The following is a 19,838-nucleotide window of genomic DNA, read 5'->3' as shown; positions in this document are numbered from 1 at the left end:
ACAAAGTCAAACAATAACACTACGACCCTGTCTGTCTGGGGTCTGTCAATGACGAATTGTCTGGAGCATGTTTGGAGGAGGTATTGTGGCCCCGGTATCAAATTGGGTACCGGGGCCACCCCACTATGCAGTCCAGATACTTGTTTGGTGGAATTCCGACACGTGGAGGGTTTTTAAATTATATTGTGGCCTCGGTACCAAATTGTGTACCGGGGCCACCACACTACGCAGTCAAGATAGATAGATGCGTATTGCGTATCATAGATAAAGTACATTCAGTGGTGTGGGGCAAATTGAAAAATATTCCAAATGCACTGACATTATCAAAAACAAGAGGTTGTCACACGCTAAAACTCCAACATGTATATGATGGAGAGGATGGAGGAGCAGCCGTATGTGTAGTGTAATGCAGATCTGTTGAAGGTTTTTTATATATTTTATTGTGGTGCCCAGTGCCCACTCCTCTACGCAGTCCAGATACATTTATTGGTGCGAATCATAAAAGTTCAGGGTTTTTAATATATATTGTGGTGACCCACTCCTCTACGCAGTCCAGGTACATTTATTGGTGCGAATCATAAAAGTTCAGGGTTTTTAATATATATTGTGGTGACCCACTCCTCTACGCAGTCCAGGTACATTTATTGGTGCGAATCATAAAAGTTCAGGGTTTTTAATAGATATTGTGGTGACCCACTCCTCTACGCAGTCCAGGTACAATTATTGGTGCGAATCATAAAAGTTCAGGGTTTTTAAGATATTGTGGTGACCCACTCCTCTACGCAGTCCAGGTACAATTATTGGTGCGAATCATAAAAGTTCAGGGTTTTTAAGATATTGTGGTGACCCACTCCTCTACGCAGTCCAGGTACAATTATTGGTGCGAATCATAAAAGTTCAGGGTTTTTAAGATATTGTGGTGACCCACTCCTCTACGCAGTCCAGGTACAATTATTGGTGCGAATCATAAAAGTTCAGGGTTTTTAAGATATTGTGGTGACCCACTCCTCTACGCAGTCCAGGTACAATTATTGGTGCGAATCATAAAAGTTCAGGGTTTTTAATATATATTGTGGTGACCCACTCCTCTACGCAGTCCAGAAAGATACCTTGTTGCAACGTTTTGGACTAATAACTATATTGTGAGGTGTTCACAATACACTGTAAATTAGTGGAAATGCTTGTTATTGAATGTTATTGAGGTTAATAATAGCCTAGGAGTGAAAATAAGCCCAAAAACTTGATTTTTAAACTTTTTATGTTTTTTTCAAAAAAAATCCGAATCCAATACCTTAAATTCGAACCGAGACCTTTCGTCAAGTGTTTTGCGAGACAAATCCGAACCTCAAAAATAACGAAAATCCGGATCCAAAACACAAAACACGAGACCTCAAAAGTCGCCGGTGCACATCCCTAGTATATGTACATATGTGGTATCATAATATACAGTATATTAACAAGCTTAAAAATAAATGTACCTACTTAGTATAATTTTAGCTTACTTGTATAAGTAATACATCAGAATATTTATCTACTAAAGATCTGAACATCATACAAATTTTAAGAAAGTATAGCTAAGATGTGACATCCTGACAAATCACTCTCACAATAAGAGTAAGATGTGGCAGCTGGACCATCATGGATTAGGACTAGTCTGCAGTCTCAGGACTTTGGCCTGAGACAGTGACCCTATATTTAAGTAAATATTTGCTGAAGCTGAAGACATTCTAATTATCCAAGTAAATAACCTTGCCTTTATTCATTTAAACTATATTGTGACATAACATACATCTGCAGCAAGACTTGCTTGGACAAACACTGCCCAAAGTGAGAAGAACATGTCATAATGCATCATACTAATGACTCCCACAGTCCACTCAGGCTCGGACAGGGTGGCCGGGGGGGCCAGGCTACCCCCCAGTAGGCCCTGACCCTGATCGCTCCCCTCTTTGTTGGTGGGGGGAGGGGGTAACTGAAAAAAAGAAAAATAGAAGAAAAAAATACTCACGTGACCACGGCGCCGTCGCCCCTCCTCTCTGCTCCGTTCTCACTGAATGTCGGGCATGACGTCATCACGCTTGACGTTCAGTGAAGCGCAGCGCAGAGAGAAGTCAGCAAGAAGAGAAGAGACAGAAGAAGAGAAGAAAGAAGCCAAAAAAAAAGGTAAGTGAAGTAACTGACACAAGGGGGTGTAAAAGCAGCATGGCAGAGAGTGAATGGGGAGCACAAGCAGCATGGCAGAGAGTGAGAAGGGGCAAAGGCAGCATGGCAGAGAGTGAGAAGGGGCAAAGGATGCATGACAGAGAGGGAAGGGGGGGCAAAGCATCATGGCAGAGTGTGAAGGGGGGCCAAAGCAGCATGGCAGAGTGTGAAGGGGTGCCAAAGCAGCATGGCAGAGTGTGTAGGGGGCCCAAAGCAGCAGGGCAGAGTGTGTAGGGGGCCCGAAGCAGCAGGGCAGAGTGTGAAGGGGGCCCAAAGCAGCACGGTAGAGTGTGAAGGGGGCCAAAGCAGCAGGGCAGAGTGTGAAGGGGGGCCAAAGCAGCATTGTAGAGTGTGAAGGGGGGCCAAAGCAGTATGGCATAGGGTTATGAAGGGGGGACAAATCAGCATGGCATAGGGTAATGAAGGGGGGCCAGGAAAAGGGGAAGCAAAAGCAGCATTAGAGTGCAGTGTGATCATAAGAAGGCAAAGCATGGTGATGAAGGGGCACAGTAATGTGTGTGTGATGGCACAGCGGGCTTGTGGCAATGTAATGTGTGTGTGTGTGGTAGGTGGTGGCTAATTTTGTTTGTCTGGTGATGGTGGGGTAATTTAATTTTATAGTGGGGACTGTTAATTTAAGATGGGGTGGTTTGGGAGTTATTATTTGAATGTGTGGCTGAGTTTGAGGAGCATGAGGTCTCTTTATTAAATGTGAATATGAATTATTTAATGGCAGTGACGGCTGCAGGAAATAGGTATATTTATTGTACGTAAATGCTATTCATTTATTGCTGGGGCTGTCTGGAGGGAGGGAAATAGGTTTATTTTTTCAAAGGGAATACTATTGCTTTAATGTTGGGGCTGGAGAAAGGCCTAAGTATTAATTGTGGGTCCTATTGATTTAACGCCGGGGCTGGTTGGAATTTTCTAAATGTACCCATTTTCCAAATAGGGCCCCCAACATTCCAGGATCCAGACAAGCCGAAACTAAAGAAACCAGCAGCCACAAGTGGTGACAAGAACAGGTAGGACATTCTGTTAAATGTTCTGAGTTTAGTGGGGCAATCCTGATTTTTGGTGACTGTTCTGCCCAATCTAAGGGGCAAGTACTCTTTATATACACACTGCATTCTTTATATACTACACTATGGTGCTAGCTGTCCTTCGTGGGCTGACCACTCCCCCTCTAGTGTCTGGTCTCGCCTCTTTGATGGCTGGCCACACCCCCTCTGGTGGGTCCCTAGCGTTGCAGTCCCCCGGTGCGCCCTTCATGCCCCAGTCCGACACTGCGAGTCCCACTCCAAAGTATTTAAGACACAATGCAACATTTTTATTACTATTAAGGCATACCTAAAACCTTAACTACAGGCATTCCTCTGACTGCTGTCAGCTTGTCATTGCCAGCTGAACACCAGGATTATAATTCTCAAATATGAACAATGATTTATTGATGCTTTTATGGTCATGGGATATATTTTGTCATGTAGTTTGGCTGTTTATTTCTCGTACATGACATTTGGAATTTCAATTTAAACCAGTCTATTTTTCAAGGACCTAAATTATTTTCCTGCTTCACTTCCAACAAAATAGGTGAAACCCATAAGTTAATTTTCTTCATTTTAATAAGCAAGGATAATAAGCATTTAAGCCTGACAGCATAATAAACAGCTTGAGGGAGCCCAGCTAGAAGAGCAATCAGTTTTACTTATTCTCAAGTCTGTGATTTTTAAAAGGTCAGGTCTCAATTGTTCTTTTTTGTGTGCAGTTGTTTTCTTTAACATATTGAATTGCTACTCTATATTTAGAAATGGCTGCTTATCCAGCTATGATAACTATACTATAAAATACTGTGAAAGTAAGATGGACAATCAATTAAGTTTTAGTTCTCCACATAATCAATTTGTCTCTAATTTACAAAAGTGCATTTTTATACAGATTAAACAAATATATAAAATTGTATAAGAAACAGTACAAACACCCCAGAAAAATAGAATGTTGTGAACATGCAGGCGGTAGAGTAGTAGAGATGAGCGGGCTCGGATATCTGAAATCCGAGCCCACCCGAATGTTGCCGATCCCAGCCGGATCCGAGACAGATCCAGGTATTCCCGCCAATTGCAAAACTGAAACCGAGGCTCTGAGTCATAATCCCGCTGTCGGATCTCGGGATACTCGTATTCTATAAATTCCCCGCTAGCCGTCGCCATCTTCACTCGGGCATTGATCAGGGTAGAGGGAGGTTGTGTTAGGTGGTCCTCTGTCCTGCTATATCTCGTGCTGTGCTGTGCTGTGCTGTGCTGTGCTGTGCTGTTCAGTTCTGTGCTGTGCTGTGCTGTGCTGTGCTGTGCTGTGTTCTGCTCAGTCCAGTGGTGCTGTGTCCTGTGCTCTGTCCTTCTGAGTTCAGTGGTGCTGCTGGGTCCTGTGCTGTGTCCTGTTCAGTCCAGTGGTGCTGTGTCCTGTGCTCTGTCCTTCTAAGGGCATTGTTATTTCCCCATTATTCCCAAGTTATAAAAAATTTAAAAAAAAGTTATAAAAAAAAAATAAAAAAATAATAATTATAAAAAAAAGAAATTAAAAAAAATATGCAAAAACAATCCTGCAGTATAAATCCATTGGTACTGCAATATTACAAAGTTCACTGATTCTGCAGTATAAGTCCATTGGTACTGCTATATTACAAAGTTCACTGATTCAGCAGTATAAGTCCAGTGGTACTGCTATATTACAAAGTTCACTGATTCTGCAGTATAAGTCCAGTGGTACTGCAATATTACAAAGTTCACTGATTCTGCAGTATAAGTCCATTGGTACTGCTATATTACAAAGTTCACTGATTCTGCAGTATAAGTCCATTGGTACTGCTATATTACAAAGTTCACAGATTCAGCAGTATAAGTCCAGTGGTATTGCAATATTACAAAGTTCACTGATTCAGCAGTATAAGTCCATTGGTACTGCTATATTACAAAGTTCACTGATTCTGCAGTATAAGTCCATTGTACTGCTATATTACAAAGTTCACTGATTCAGCAGTATAAGTCCAGTGATACTGCAATATTACAAAGTTCACTGATTCTGCAGTATAAGTCCATTGGTACTGCTATATTACAAAGTTCACTGATTCTGCAGTATAAGTCCATTGTACTGCTATATTACAAAGTTCACTGATTCAGCAGTATAAGTCCAGTGGTACTGCAATATTACAAAGTTCACTGATTCTGCATTATAAGTCCAGTGGTACTGCAATATTACAAAGTTCACTGATTCTGCAGTATAAGTCCATTGGTACTGCTATATTACAAAGTTCACTGATTCTGCAGTATTAGTCCATTGGTACTGCAATATTACAAAGTTCACTGATTCTGCAGTATAAGTCCATTGGTACTGCTATATTACAAAGTTCACTGATTCAGCAGTATAATTCCAGTGGTACTGCTATATTACAAAGTTCACTGATTCAGCAGTATAAGTCCAGTGGTACTGCTATATTACAAAGTTCACTGATTCAGCAGTATAAGTCCAGTGGTACTCTCCTGTGCCGCATATAATTTTTAAAGGCTTTGCCGAGTGTGTGTGGCTTAGGGGTACGCTCTCTGTGCTACATATAATGGAAAACAAAAATTTGGAGGATAAAGTAGGGAAAGATCAAGACCCACTTCCTCCTAATGCTGAAGCTGCTGCCACTAGTCATGACATAGACGATGAAATGCCATCAACGTCGTCTGGCAAGCCCGATGCCCAATCTCCTAGTACAGGGCATGTAAAATCCAAAAAGCCCAAGTTCTCAAAAAGTAGCAAAAAGAGAAACTTAAAATCATCTGAGGAGAAACGTAAAGTTGGCAATATGCCATTTATGACACGTAGTGGCAAGGAACGGCTTAGGCCCTGGCCCGTGTTCATGACTAGTTGTCCAGCTTCACCCAAGGATCTAAGCCCTCCTCCTCCCCCCCCCTACAAAAAATTTAAGAGAGTTATGCTGTCAGCAACAACAACAAAACAGCAAAGAACTCTGCCTTCTAAACAGATGACATCACAAATCCCCAAGGCGAGTCCAAGGGTGTTGGTGGTTGTGAAGCCTGACCTTCCCATCACTGTACGGGAAGACGTGACTCCATCCAGCATTTGCAGCACACCCTCTGCATATGTTGGAAGGATCACCCACAGTGTAGATCCAGATTTGGATAATCAAGGTGTCAATGTTGTACATCGGGAGGAGGCTATTGATGTAGCTGGCGCTGTGGAGGAACTTGATGATGAGGATGGTGATGTGGTTATTGTAAATGAGGCACCAGGGGGGGAAACAGCTGATGTCCATGGGATGAAAAAGCCCGTCGTCATGCCTGGTCAGATCATAAATTAATGAAAATGACCTGTCATCGTCAAAAACAAGAGGTATTGACACGCTCGAACTACACCCTGTATATGCTGCAGAGGATGTAGGAGCAGGCAGCTGTGCAGTGGAATTCAGACCATTTGAAGGAGGAGGTATTGTGGCCCCGGTACCAAATTGTGTACCGGGACCACTGCACTATGCAGTCCAGAAAGCTACCTCGGTGAAACATTTTTTTTGACTAAAAACAATATTGTGAGGTGTGAGGTGTTCAGAATAGACTGGGAATTAGTGGAAATGATTGTTATTAAATGTTATTGAGGTTAATAATAGCGTAGGAGTGAAAATAAACCCAAAAACTTGATTTTAACACTTTTTATGTTTTTTTCAAAATAAATCCGAATCCAAAACCTCAAATCCGAACCAAAACCTTTTGTCAGGTGTTTTGCAAAACAAATCCGAACCCAAAACCTCAAGCAAATCCGAATCCAAAACACAAAACACGAGACACCAAAAGTGGCCGTTGCACATCCCTATAGAGTAGGCAATAAGAACTAAGTAATAGGGTTAGACAACTACTAAATATTGTCCCAAATTCTGTTCTTGCTGGTTGTAAAGATGTTATCAGGAAGTGTTGGAACTTTACAGAACTGTTGTCATCCCATATGAGATATGATAGGAAAAGCTGTGGAATGCCAAAGTGACTGCACCTATAGCACTAGTAAGAATCATAAGCTGACCCCATATGGTGCTATTTTGATTGATCGATTTGACCAAATCAATTAGCCATTTTACTTTGTGTGGTCTCAATAGCGACCACCATACCCAGCCAAATACTGATCCTATTGCATTGTATTTACTCAGTAATGGCATACAATTAATCCCACCACTGCATTTGTATGGGAATGTATTTTTGGACAGGGATGAACAATATTTCAACCTGGGAATTTTGAACAACCGATTCAGTTTATTTGAGCATCTATGTGTGTTACCGAATTGCTCATTCTTAAAGCCTTTCCAGGATCATGTCAAATGGTTGGATTGCAATGTGTGTGAGTACAATCTGCTCCATAACTTGGAGGTGTACATCATGCACCTCAATCTGTGACCTACAAAAGGTGGAAATATGCCACTAACAAAAATGTGAATGATTATGTAAGTCTTCATTAGTTGGCTGCTGGCTCTGGCTAAGCAATGGATATTGTATAGGCATACATTGACAGATATGCAAACATGTACCCCCTGCAGCACATTTACTATTTTGCTATATTATTTGCCTACTTTTGCACAAATGCTCTCAGCCAAGATAGCAGCATCTGCAGCGTTTGCTAAATTATTCATTTTCTGATTGAAGGAGTTGGCCGCCTTCCTGCCTACAACCGCCTAAAGTGTAAATGTCTTGTTGGGAATCTTTATACTTTTTAAATGACCTTTGGCTTGACTAAACTGTTTGAAGGGCACCTCAAGTGAAAAAAAAAAATTATACCACAGTTCCTGGCCCAGAAACATCTTCATATATTGAAAAAATTATAAATATCTGGTTTCCCATACTTATGAAAACTACCTAATAAAATGTTATCCAGGGTTGTGCAAAGCAATGGAAGAGTTGCGAAAAAATATAATTTCCATTTTCTAAAACCTATAAAAATATATATATGTAACCAATTGAAAGGCCTACATGTTATAGATAAAATAAAAACATTGCACTATTTGTTAATTCTAATTCAAGTTTGAAATACAAAAGTTATTCCTTGCAGAGCCAACGCACTACAAATATGCCAAAATGATTCCAGTCATTATGCACAAACTATCTCTGATCATGAATGGGTTAACATTTACATGGTAACAAATACTTCTACAGCTCATGAACACAGACTTGTTTAATCTAAAATGTATAAACACTTTTATTTCATTATATGTTATTTTACATCACACAATTAAGCTGCACACATCATTATTGTACGAGTAATCATATCATGTCTTAGAATTAATTCATCAATCAGTTTTCAGCTGATTAACCTTGTCTTTACAGAGAAACATACATGAATTAAGTAGAATATTGGTTAATTATGTTTGAACATATTGTTAACACTGCATGATTCATGGACGACATTAGAATAAAATAATAATTTCCTGAAGTATATTATATCACCTCATTAGTGTCAGTGTTACATTTAGACAAGACATACGCTGCTGTTTATTTTAAAAATACAAAAAACAAATGGAAAATAATCAAATGTAAAAAAACATCTATCTATCTGGCCATCCGTTCGTCTGTCATAGATATGTCCATACAGAACTAAAAAAAATGAAAAAAGGAAATTGCTCTCTGAAGAGCAGATTGCATTTCTGTTCAATGTGTTTGGAAACTATTGTATTATTTTAATGCTTAATTTAAGATAAGAGTTAGACAAACCTTTTTATAAAACTCTAAACATTACAGGCCTATGGCTCACATCCTCCATAGGCACTATGCTTCATATGCATATATCCAAATGTTTACCATGCTACTGAATTGAAGTGCCCATATAGGTTATTGATGCCAGCAGAAACACAAGGTCAGTTTATATGACTTCATGTGAAAATGGGACACAACACTATAATCAGTGGCGGAACTACCATTGGTGAAGCAGTTGGCCATGGAGATAATGGGTCCCGCTGTATGGGGAAATAATGAGCTGTGGGTCCCAGTTCCCTCCTCCTCGTTTCACTGCACCGGGGCCCACAGCTCGCTAGCTCCACCTCTGACTATAATACTACAACTCTGATGCTTGTTTCCATGGTGGTGAGGTGCTCATTACTGCTTATATGTTGCAATGTGTCCTATAGTTGTTGAAAAATACTTTGCAATGTATCTTAACTCTGAATAGATAGTTCAATTTTATTGAACTCTTCAGTTGGGTTAAGGTCTTGTTACTAGAGAGGCCAGGTTTGTGGAACAGCTTGCTAAAACAAAGTCTAGATACAGATAAAAGACTGCTACCATGAAGGGATGCTTTTTGGCAATAATGTTTAAACAGTTTTTACGTGTTTCAAAAGAAACAGCACAAAGAGTTATACATCAGACAAGGAGATTTCCTCTATTGGCCAGGCCTTGTGATACCCACCGAAACCACACTTTCGTGTTTTTTTCTGACAGGAATTGAACTGTTCCGGTACTTCTATTGCAACATGTGGCAGCTTGTGCTGCCTGATATCTCACCACTGTTGTTAACAGCTGTTGTTGTCTCACTCAGTGGTATTAGCTATTTCGACTCTGAGAAGCCCGACAACGAGGAAATAGACAAAAAAATTGAGATTACAATAACATAGACATGGTTTAAAAGTAGACTTACAAAAACATACACAGATTTGCCTCCTACGAACGGTGTAAAGATGAGCATGTGCAGAAGTACAAATAGAATACATTTATTTGAGACAAACAATTAAATGCTGCAATATTGCACCGAGCCACACCAAGCCCAGTCAGATGTACCACATTCACATATACATTAGTTAAGAGTTAATATAGCAAGGGACAGCATATTTTCTCCACACCAACATGAGCTGTTTTGTGCAGCTTATCTCTAATAAATGTGCTCCATCTGTATATGCATCTGTTGCTTGGGGAACAAATGGAGACATAGGAAAAGTGACAATAGAGCAAAAGCAACGAGAGCAAGAAAGTGGGGGAAAGCTGCTCTGTCTCATCTCCTAGAAGCGTATGGGAATTGTATTTTTGTTCATTCATTTACTTTTTATTTTAACCTGGAAACATTAACTTTTAAACGTTCTTTAGATTATATAAATAATAATGAACAACATAAATGTCCATATATACATCTAGGTATAATATATTTATTAATGTATGCTTTCTAGCACTGTGCTATAAAATGTTTAATGACAGTATCTTCTTCTAGCTGCAAAAAGAAAGAAGTGAAAGAACTTGTCCGTGCTACATGCAGCTCGAGAGCAAGAGACATTTCTTGTCTACCTATATCTATGTATAACAGGAGACGCTATGCATGTGGCATTAAACTTGACAATCTGTAACAGTGTCAGCCATAAAGGAAAGATACAGCTTCATCAAGTGAAGTTGTTCTAACATGTTTACAGAGCTCAGGGTTATACGTTGTCCTGAATATAAGTGGGAGAAAACATTGTATTTTACATTTTTACCAGTTTTCTCATGTAGCAAATAGTTTGAAACAAAAGCAAGATAAGGTGGACAAATGTTAAAATGCATCACTATAATGTGTCTATCGAGTCAAAACATGCCCTCTCTAAAATTGTCTGTCAAATGTTCTGAGTCTAGTGCAGGCTTGGCTAACCTGTGGCACTCCAGGTGTTGTGAAACTAAAAGTCCCAGCATACCCTTCCAGCAATAAGCTGCTATATATTGGCAAAGCATGTTGGGGCTTGTAGTTTCACAACACCTGGAGTGCCACAGGTTATCCAAGCCTGCCTGGTCTAGTGGGACAATTCCTATTTTTGGTGACTGTTCTGCCCAATCTAAGGGGCAGGTCAAGACTGTGTACTCTTTATATACACACTGCATTCTTTAAATACTACACTATGGCGCTAGCTGTCCTTCGTGGGCTGAATAGTCCCTCTCTAGTGTCTGGTCTCGACTCTATGATGGCTGGCCACACCCCCTCTGGTAGGCCCCTAGCGTTGCAGCCCCCCGGTGTGCCCTTCATGCCCCAGTCCGACACTGGATTAGTAAGATAGAGTTTGGGGGCTAAGTTGAGGGAATGGACATGCTGGATAATGGGGGAGTTGGCAAGTAAGATGGAAGATAGAAACCTAGAAGGGGGATGGATAGGAGGTTGAGGAAGGTGAGAGATAGAGAACAGTAAGGTAGAGAGGGAGAAAAGGAGGATACGAGAGAGGATGGGAAACAAAATTAGGAGGGCTGAAGGATGAGACTTTTGGTGGTCTGCATTGCTCTCTCTTACCTGTTATTGCAGCTTTCACAGCCTGCTGCTAATTTCTTGTCAGGATCCTGGAATATTGTAACCTGTTTGGAAAACATATAGATACATGGAATTGGAAGCCAAGCAATACTTGAACACAGTTCAAAACACAGATCACACACTACATAATACATTTATTATAACATACATTGACTATACATAGTCTGTATAAGATCACAAGGAAGTTCTGTTGTTGCTGGATGACAAACAGGTGGGACTGACATTTTTCCCTTAGGGCAAACACAAAAAAGAGGACCAGGTTTTTCTTCCAATAAGTCAGCAACAGAAGAATGAGCCTTGACAAAAACTGTGTGGATGTGGTTTGTCTAATGAGGGTCTGGTTATATATAGGCAATATAATATATGAAAAATCATTGCATCATAGAGCTATAATCAAATACAACATCTACTAGCCCAATCTATAAAGTGTTCAGCATCCTTGTGATCAACACACAATACGGAGAGCTTACTGGTGACCCCCCCACTAGAGATCATGTCCTCTCCAGCCAAAACATGCCATCCCCAGCTAAATCATGCACTCCCCAAGCCACATTATGCACTTCCCAGCCACATCATGGATTCCCCAGTCAAAATATGCCTTCACCAGTCAAATCATGCCGCCCCCAGCCAAATCAGGCCCACCTCTACTACATCATGCAGCCACCACCAGTCAAATCCTGACCTCACATAATGATATTCCCAACCATATTACTCCCCACCTCAACCACATCATGCCACCCAAACCACATCTTGCCACCCCCAGCCACATCATGCTGCCATTAAAACCCCCAGCCAAATCATTCTGCCATTAAAACCCCCAGCCAAATCATTCTGCCTGTAACACTCCCAGTCACTTCATGCTGTCACCCTAGCTATGCTCATACCATGTTGCAAGCCTGCCATCCCCAGTTAGATAATTGTGCCACCCTCAGTCACCCCCTGTGTGTTTTAGGTGTCTCAAAATTTGTTCTCCAAAGTGTTGATGGTGCCAGTTGCTTCCTGCAGAGCCAGAAAAGCTCTTAGTCTTGCAAGGTAAGGATTGCCTCATCTTGTAAGACCCAGAACATTGGGCTCTATATGACTGACACTGCCATGGAGCCAGAAAATACACTACACACAGAGTAGTATGGGACTGGTCCCATTGAATAATCAAGACATTAGTGCGGGCAGCAACAGTCTCCTCAAACCTGTGCCACATTAAATAAAAAATACAATAAAGAGAAAAATTAAATAAAAAAAAAAACTCGAGGCAGATTCCAGTGCAAGCCCAGGCACCAATACTTTGTAAATCACCTCCACCTCTAGGCACCACTGTTTGGATCTGTACTCCGAAGCACTCGCTTCATCCTATTCCATAGGTGCTCCACTGGATTGAGATTTGGTGACTGGGGAGGCCTGTGCTTTTAGATCAAGTGTCATGTTCCTGGACTCAACCCAGGACTTGATTGTAGCATGTAGCATTATCTTGCTGGGAAATAACTCAATAGTAAATGATATTGAGATATTATATGGCATTCAAAAATTGCTTTAGTCTAAACAAGGAACACAATTTGGGGGACTCCAAAACATACATTACACTTTCTCTCCACAACCATCAATCTGCATTATTTACTCCACAGGCAGTATGAGGACTAGGCAGCCCATTCTAAATTTTGCTATTGTATATATTATCATCATCATCACCTTTAATTTCTATAGCGCCACAAATTCCCCAGTCCTGTACACAGAATATTTGTCATTTACATCGGTCCCTGCCCAAATGGAGCCTACAGTCTAAATTCCCTAACACCCACACAGACTAGGGCTAATTTTGTCAGCAGCCAACTGATCGACTGGTATGTTTTTAGTGCGTGAGAGGAAATCGGAGCACCCGGAGGGAACCCATGCAAACATAGGAAGAATATACAAACTCCACACATGACCTCAGCACTGTGCAGCAAAAATGCTAACCACCATTCTGCCCAATATTGCAATTTCTAACGTCATCACTGCAAAATAACTATTCAAGGCATGCAGGTAAAATGTTTTTGATAGGTGGTTATTAAAATCAAATTAATTAAAAACTGAAAAGCACAGTAAGCAAAAAAGAGAATGAGCACATATACTGTCAATGTGAAAAATAGTGTCATTTGCAAATATATAGGCTATGTATTAGAAATATTAGCGCTTTTTGAACCAAACAGAACAAATGTATTCAACTTTAACATTTAATACTAAGCGTTTTACAACATACTGAATTTCTTTTAGAGGTTGTTAGTGTTAATTTGAGTAAAATTCCCTATAGCCCTCATGATCACCATCATTTACTTAAAAAATGAATTGTTTACAAATTGTACCTTAAATTGCTTTTAAATCTGTCCGTAATGACCGCAAGTACCACAAGGAAGTAGGAAAAATGAATGCATCAGTACACAGGTCAAGCACATAATTTGTTTCTTAATTACAAGTATATTCAGTTTTTACTTTGGGTTTTCTGAGACTTACTAAAAATAAATGGACATGCCATAAATAGATATTTGCAACATGGTTCAACTGTACACCATTCACTTCCTAGTCCAATAAATATTCCGGTCCTGGATAAAGATATTATTGTTGCTGTTAATTTTTAAGGTGCTCCACAGTGCCAGATAGCCGGGAAAACATGGCATATATAAAACACGCACATGCAACGTAGACAAAATAAATGTAGAAACAAAGGTTTTGGAGGGTCCTGGCCATGAAAGAGCATATAATTCAATAGAAAAATGGCAGAACTGATATGAGCAGAGTGAGTGTGGCTTAGAATAAACATTAGGACTATTGTGAGGCTGTTCCAGTGTAAGTAGTGTGGGTGGCAGTAGGGTAAACTCGAATAAAGCAATGAGATTTCAGAGAGTGTTTAAATAAAAAGCTGGGGGAGAGTCTCTCCAGGCAAGGCTGGCTGAACACAGTAAGCCCAGGAAGTGTGATAGGAGAGCGCTAAAATGGCTTCACCACGCATGTGCAAACCCCTACAGGGTGGTAAGCGAGATTACAGGGCTGGCCATGTCTTCAAGCATGGTTGGGAATTTCATAAGGGTTTAGCCGCATGGGAGAAGAATTGAAGGCAAGAGTGAGAGGTGGTTAACAGAGATAATTGAAGTGCAAAAAGTGAAAAAAAGCAGAAAGCAAAAATCATCATTTTTATTTCTAAACACCACCGATAAATTCTTTGTGGTTCGTGCTTTGGCACCATTCCACCTTTCCTAAACTGCAAAAATCAGGATTGTACACTTAGGTTTTTATAATAAAACAAGTTAACCCGTGCATGATACTCATGCATTCTAGTCAAATCAAGCTACTTAAGGTGTTAAAAAGGTTCTTGTCATGCATTTGGGCCATAGCCCAGGCCTCAACCACCAACCACTCCCCACTGTCACCCCCGGCAACCACCAACCACTCCCAACTGTCACTTCTCCTTCAAGAAATATATATATATTTTTTTTAAATCTTTATAAACACTTTTAACAATTAACAAATTAAATTAACAAATTAAAAACATCTTAGTATACCAAATTTCAGCCCTTTCTGAATTTTTTTTCCCACACACACCAAGAATTTAGTAGGTCAGTGTATAACTCCGCCCAGCAGGTGGCGCTGCAGCTTGGTTTTATTTTTTACACACACACACACACACACACACACACAGACAGACAGACTAACACACGCCACTAGACATTTATATTATAGATCTGCACTTGAAAATTATAATGTATTTTTTGCTAGTTGCACTGTCTTGAATGAAATGCATAAAATATAGGAAAAATATGAGTAGCCCAGCTCTAGACTTCTTAGCTGTTTTTGTTGTATAGGGTATAATTGTCTGATATTCACCAAACAATCATTACTAAGAGGGCACATCATTTGAAAAAGGGGACTATCCATAGTTTCTTAGAGCTAGGATGGAGGAGATCTGAGCATTACAAAACCCCTCTCTTATCTCTGGGCTGCATAATGTTTTGTGTATTGCAGGGTGTTATTGTCTCATGATTAGATGGGATCACTAAGCAATCTAAATATATAAAGGAAGAAGTTATGCGTTTGTTTGTAAGCAACTATCTTCAACATCCCTGCACCGATTCCGAGGAAACCCACGCAAGATGGTCCAGTGGATCCTGGACAGAAATTAAGGGGTTTAGGGACCCAGTCGGACCAGGTGGGTTACGGTATCCCAATCGGGATACCGATAAGCAGCATTCCTACAAAAAAACCGATTTGTTAAAAAACGACATGATGACAATATAAACTTACTTTCACAGCAACGGCGTGGATTTCGGAAGACTCTGGTTTGTGACGATCCTGGCGCTGGATTGTGATGTCAGGTAAGTATCGGAAGTTTAACCCTAACACTAACATTAACGTACCACTTTAAATGTGTTCCATGACATCACAATCCAACGTCGGCATGCAGTCTCTTCAGAATTACCATGCATCTCATAACAGAGTCTTTGGAAATCCACGCTGTCGCTGTGAAGGTAAGTGTATATTGTCAACATGTCATTTTTTAACAAATCTTTTCTTTTTGGTAGGTATAGTGGTTGTCAGTATTCCAAGCATCGGGATACCGATTATCATCGGTCGGACCTCTTGTTGTTGTACACTGGCCAGAACTTTGACCTGTGGAGCCTATTCTAAGCTTTTCACTGAATGGTTGTGGACAAATATGTCAAAAGACTTTTAACATTGGATCCCAGTAGACATACTAAGGGGTGTAGGTCTCAGTCGGACTTCCCGTTGGTATATGCTGGTCGAAACTTTGACCTGGGGAGCCTGTTCTAGGCCCTCCACTGGATGTATTTGGCTTGTTTGCTTTCGGACACCCCTGCACTGATTGAGATGAAACAAAAGTGAGGTGATCCAGTTGGATCCTGGGCAGGTTTTAAGGGGGTTAGGGTCCTGGCCGTACCTCCTGTTGGTGTATGCTGGCCAGAACTTTGACCTGGGGAGCCTGTTCTGGGCCTTCTACTTGATGGATTTGGTTTGTTTGTCTGTTCGTTTATGCATTTGGACTTCCCTGAACCGACTGGGACGAAACCAACATCAGGTAGTCCAGTTGGATTCTGGACAGCTTTTAAGGGGGTTAGGGTCCCGGTCGGACCTCCTGCTGGTGTACGCTGGGCAGAACTTTGCCTGAGGAGCCTGTTCTGAGCCTTCCACTGAATGAATTTGGACAAATCTTTCCCAGACCAGTAACATTGGATCCCAGAACACATACAAGAGAGTTGAGGTTTTGATCGGATCTCCCTTTAGTGTACGCAGGCCAAAATTTGGACATGGGAAGCCTTTTCTGGGCCTTTCACTGGATGGATTTGTCTGTCTGGTTATACATTTGCACACCCAGTGGCGCACGCAGGGGGGGTTTCTGAGTCTCTAGAAACCCCCCCTGCGCTAACTAAGTGGCCACTGTCCTATACAGCAGCCGCGGTGCTGTCAAAGAAGCGTCCGCGGCGGTGCTGTATTGTATACAGCACCACCGCAGACGCTTCTTAGACAGCGCCGCGGCTGCTGTATAGGACAGCGCTGGCGAAACGGAGCTGCCGTGTTTTTTTTTTTTTGGGTCGGCGGGGAGAAACCCCCCCCCGACAATCCTCCGTGCGCCCCTGACACCCCTGCACTGATTGGGATGACACCAATGAAAGGTTGGATACTGGCCAGTTTTTAAGGGAGTTAGGGTCCCTGTTCTAAGCCTTTCGCTGGATAAATTTGGAGAGCCAACTTCACAAACTGGTTACATTGGGTCCCAGAAGGGGTTGAGATCCCGGTCAGACCTCCCATTGGTGTACGCTGGCCAGAACTTTGATCCGGGGAGCATGTTCTGGACCTTTCTACTGGATGGATTTGGTTTATTTGTCTGTTCAGTTATACATATGGGGCACTCCTGCACTGACTGAGATGAAACTAATGAGAGGTGGTCCAATTAGACCCTGGCCAGGTGTTAAGGGGTTTAGGGTCCCAGTCGGACCTCCCGTTTGTGTACGCTCGGCAGAATTTTGACCCGGTGAGTCTGTTCTGAGCCTTCCACTGGATGGATTTGGACAAAACTTTCACAGACTGGTAACATTGGATCCCAGAAGATATACGAGGGGTTTGAGGTTTAGGTCGGACCTCTCGTTACTGTACGCTAGGCCACTCTTTGACCCAGGGAGCCCGTTCTGGACCTTTCACTTGATGGATTTGGATAACATTTGATATAAAAAAAAAAACGACACTGGGCAGCCACTTAATGTGTGTGTTGGAAGAGCTGCTAAGCTGCTAATTATTTGTAAAATATTGACGGTTACATCCAACTCATTGATAACTTAATAATTTGAAGATTTAAGCATGGGCAATGCCAGGTACTACAGCTAGTAATTTCTAAGGGGTCACATTATCATCATCATCACCATTTATTTATATAGCGCCACTAATTCCTCAGCGCTGTACTCTCTCTACAGCGCTCATTCACATCAGTCCCTGCCCCATTGGGGCTTACAGTTTAAATTCCCTAACACACACACACACACACACACACACACACACACGGGTCAATTTGTTAGGTGCCAATTAACCTACCAGTATGTTTTTGGAGTGTGAGAGGAAACCGGAGCACCTGGAGGAAATCCATGCAAACATGGGGAGAACATACAAACTCCTCACAGATAAAGCCATAGTCGGGAATTGAACTCATGACCCCAGTGCTGTAAGGCAGAAGTGCTAACCACTTAGCCACCGTGCTGCCCATTATTTGAAAGAGGGGACTCTCACTTAAATGTCCTTCCCCATCCCCTGGCTTTTGATATTCATTTCTGCAGTTTAATCACTGGACATCGTGACTCTGTGACTTAATCTTGCACCATTATGTTGATGTCATAATTAGTCGACTCTTGTCCCGGGGGGGGGGCATGTATTATTGTCACATCTTTAAACCTCATAATTGCTAAAGATGAGTGGGATTAATCCTTAGCAATTTAGTGGTTAATCTATAAAAATTATCTTAAAATCTCATTTCACGCAATGATACTTTGAATCAATGTTCAACATATTTGATATGAAAGAGGGTGTGAATATATTTGTGTAACTAAATTACATACATTTGTTGGACTAAATTTAACTGATTTATAGGACCAAGATACTTGTATTGGAGCACTCTGAACATATTGTACACTTAATAAATAAACTAATTTAGTACTCATTACATAAACATTTTGTTGTTATATTCTAAGGGAGGAATTCAATTATCCCTGACACAATGCAGCGTCAAGCATATTTCCGTTAATACGGTAATTCTAACACTGATTTCTGCTCATGGCTCCCTGGAGAAAAAAAAAACCGTTTTGAAATTACTGTACTAATGGTAATTATGCGCACTATTACGGTACTTACGGTAATAGTGTCCAGGCCGCTGTATTTTTGACAGCAAATGAATATGCCCCTAGGTGTGTGTCAACATTTGCTTATAGGTGTGTGTATATGAGGATATGTGTGTGACAAAATAATAGTGTAGAGTGGGATTTAACTTGCTTATTTAATAGTGGTTTAGAAGGATATTTTTCTACAGGTAACAGCAAGCTGACAGGGTGTGTCTGCAGTGAGAGTAATCAAACAGAACACCTGCAGAGAACTCTTTTTTAAAGGCAAGGTTAGAGTGTCATCTGTCCTTCAAGTTAGAGCTGTGGAGGGAGTGTAAAGTATTTAAACCTGTCTTTTCCATTTGTACAGTATAACCGATGCATGAATAACTCAGTCGGTGTGTAGGGAGTTGGTCGATGTTTATTTACATTTAAGGTCACAAGAAAGTGTGTGAAACTTTATGTTATCTGTTACCTTGTTATCCTGACAATAAAAAGCAAAGAACCAAGCAAGAAGTTGTTCACGTGTGCATCACTAGAAGGGTGCCCATGTCACCCTTGTACGTATGACCAGTAAGTGCTGTTTTTTTTGTGTGTGGGACACAAAGTCCTTCACTTGAGAAGGGTGTTCCTGTGTACTATTTAGAAGCCAGCCAGGCTAGGATTTTGTTTTATGTTTTATTTATTTTTGATGCTGGTGAAATAAATCTAGCTGAGGCCAGTTAAATCAAGATACTGAACTGATGTGATTTATCTGGTTGAAATGAGTGAAGTGCAGCCGTCTAACCCCAGGAGACAGTAACCTAACCCAACTTTATAACTGTATATATATATATATATATATATAAACTCACACTTTCCCTGCACCAATTTCAATTGTATTTTGCTACCTTATGCCTTATATATCAGTTGTTCAGCACATCTTAGAGTGTAAACTCATCTGGGCAGGGCCATCTTTACCTTCCTTTTCATGTCATTGTATGTTATTCATTTATATCATGATCC

The sequence above is a fragment of the Mixophyes fleayi genome, chromosome 1 (assembly GCF_038048845.1).
Source record: "Mixophyes fleayi isolate aMixFle1 chromosome 1, aMixFle1.hap1, whole genome shotgun sequence".
Lineage (NCBI taxonomy): Eukaryota > Metazoa > Chordata > Amphibia > Anura > Limnodynastidae > Mixophyes > Mixophyes fleayi.
Note: the sequence above shows the minus strand (reverse complement) of the source record.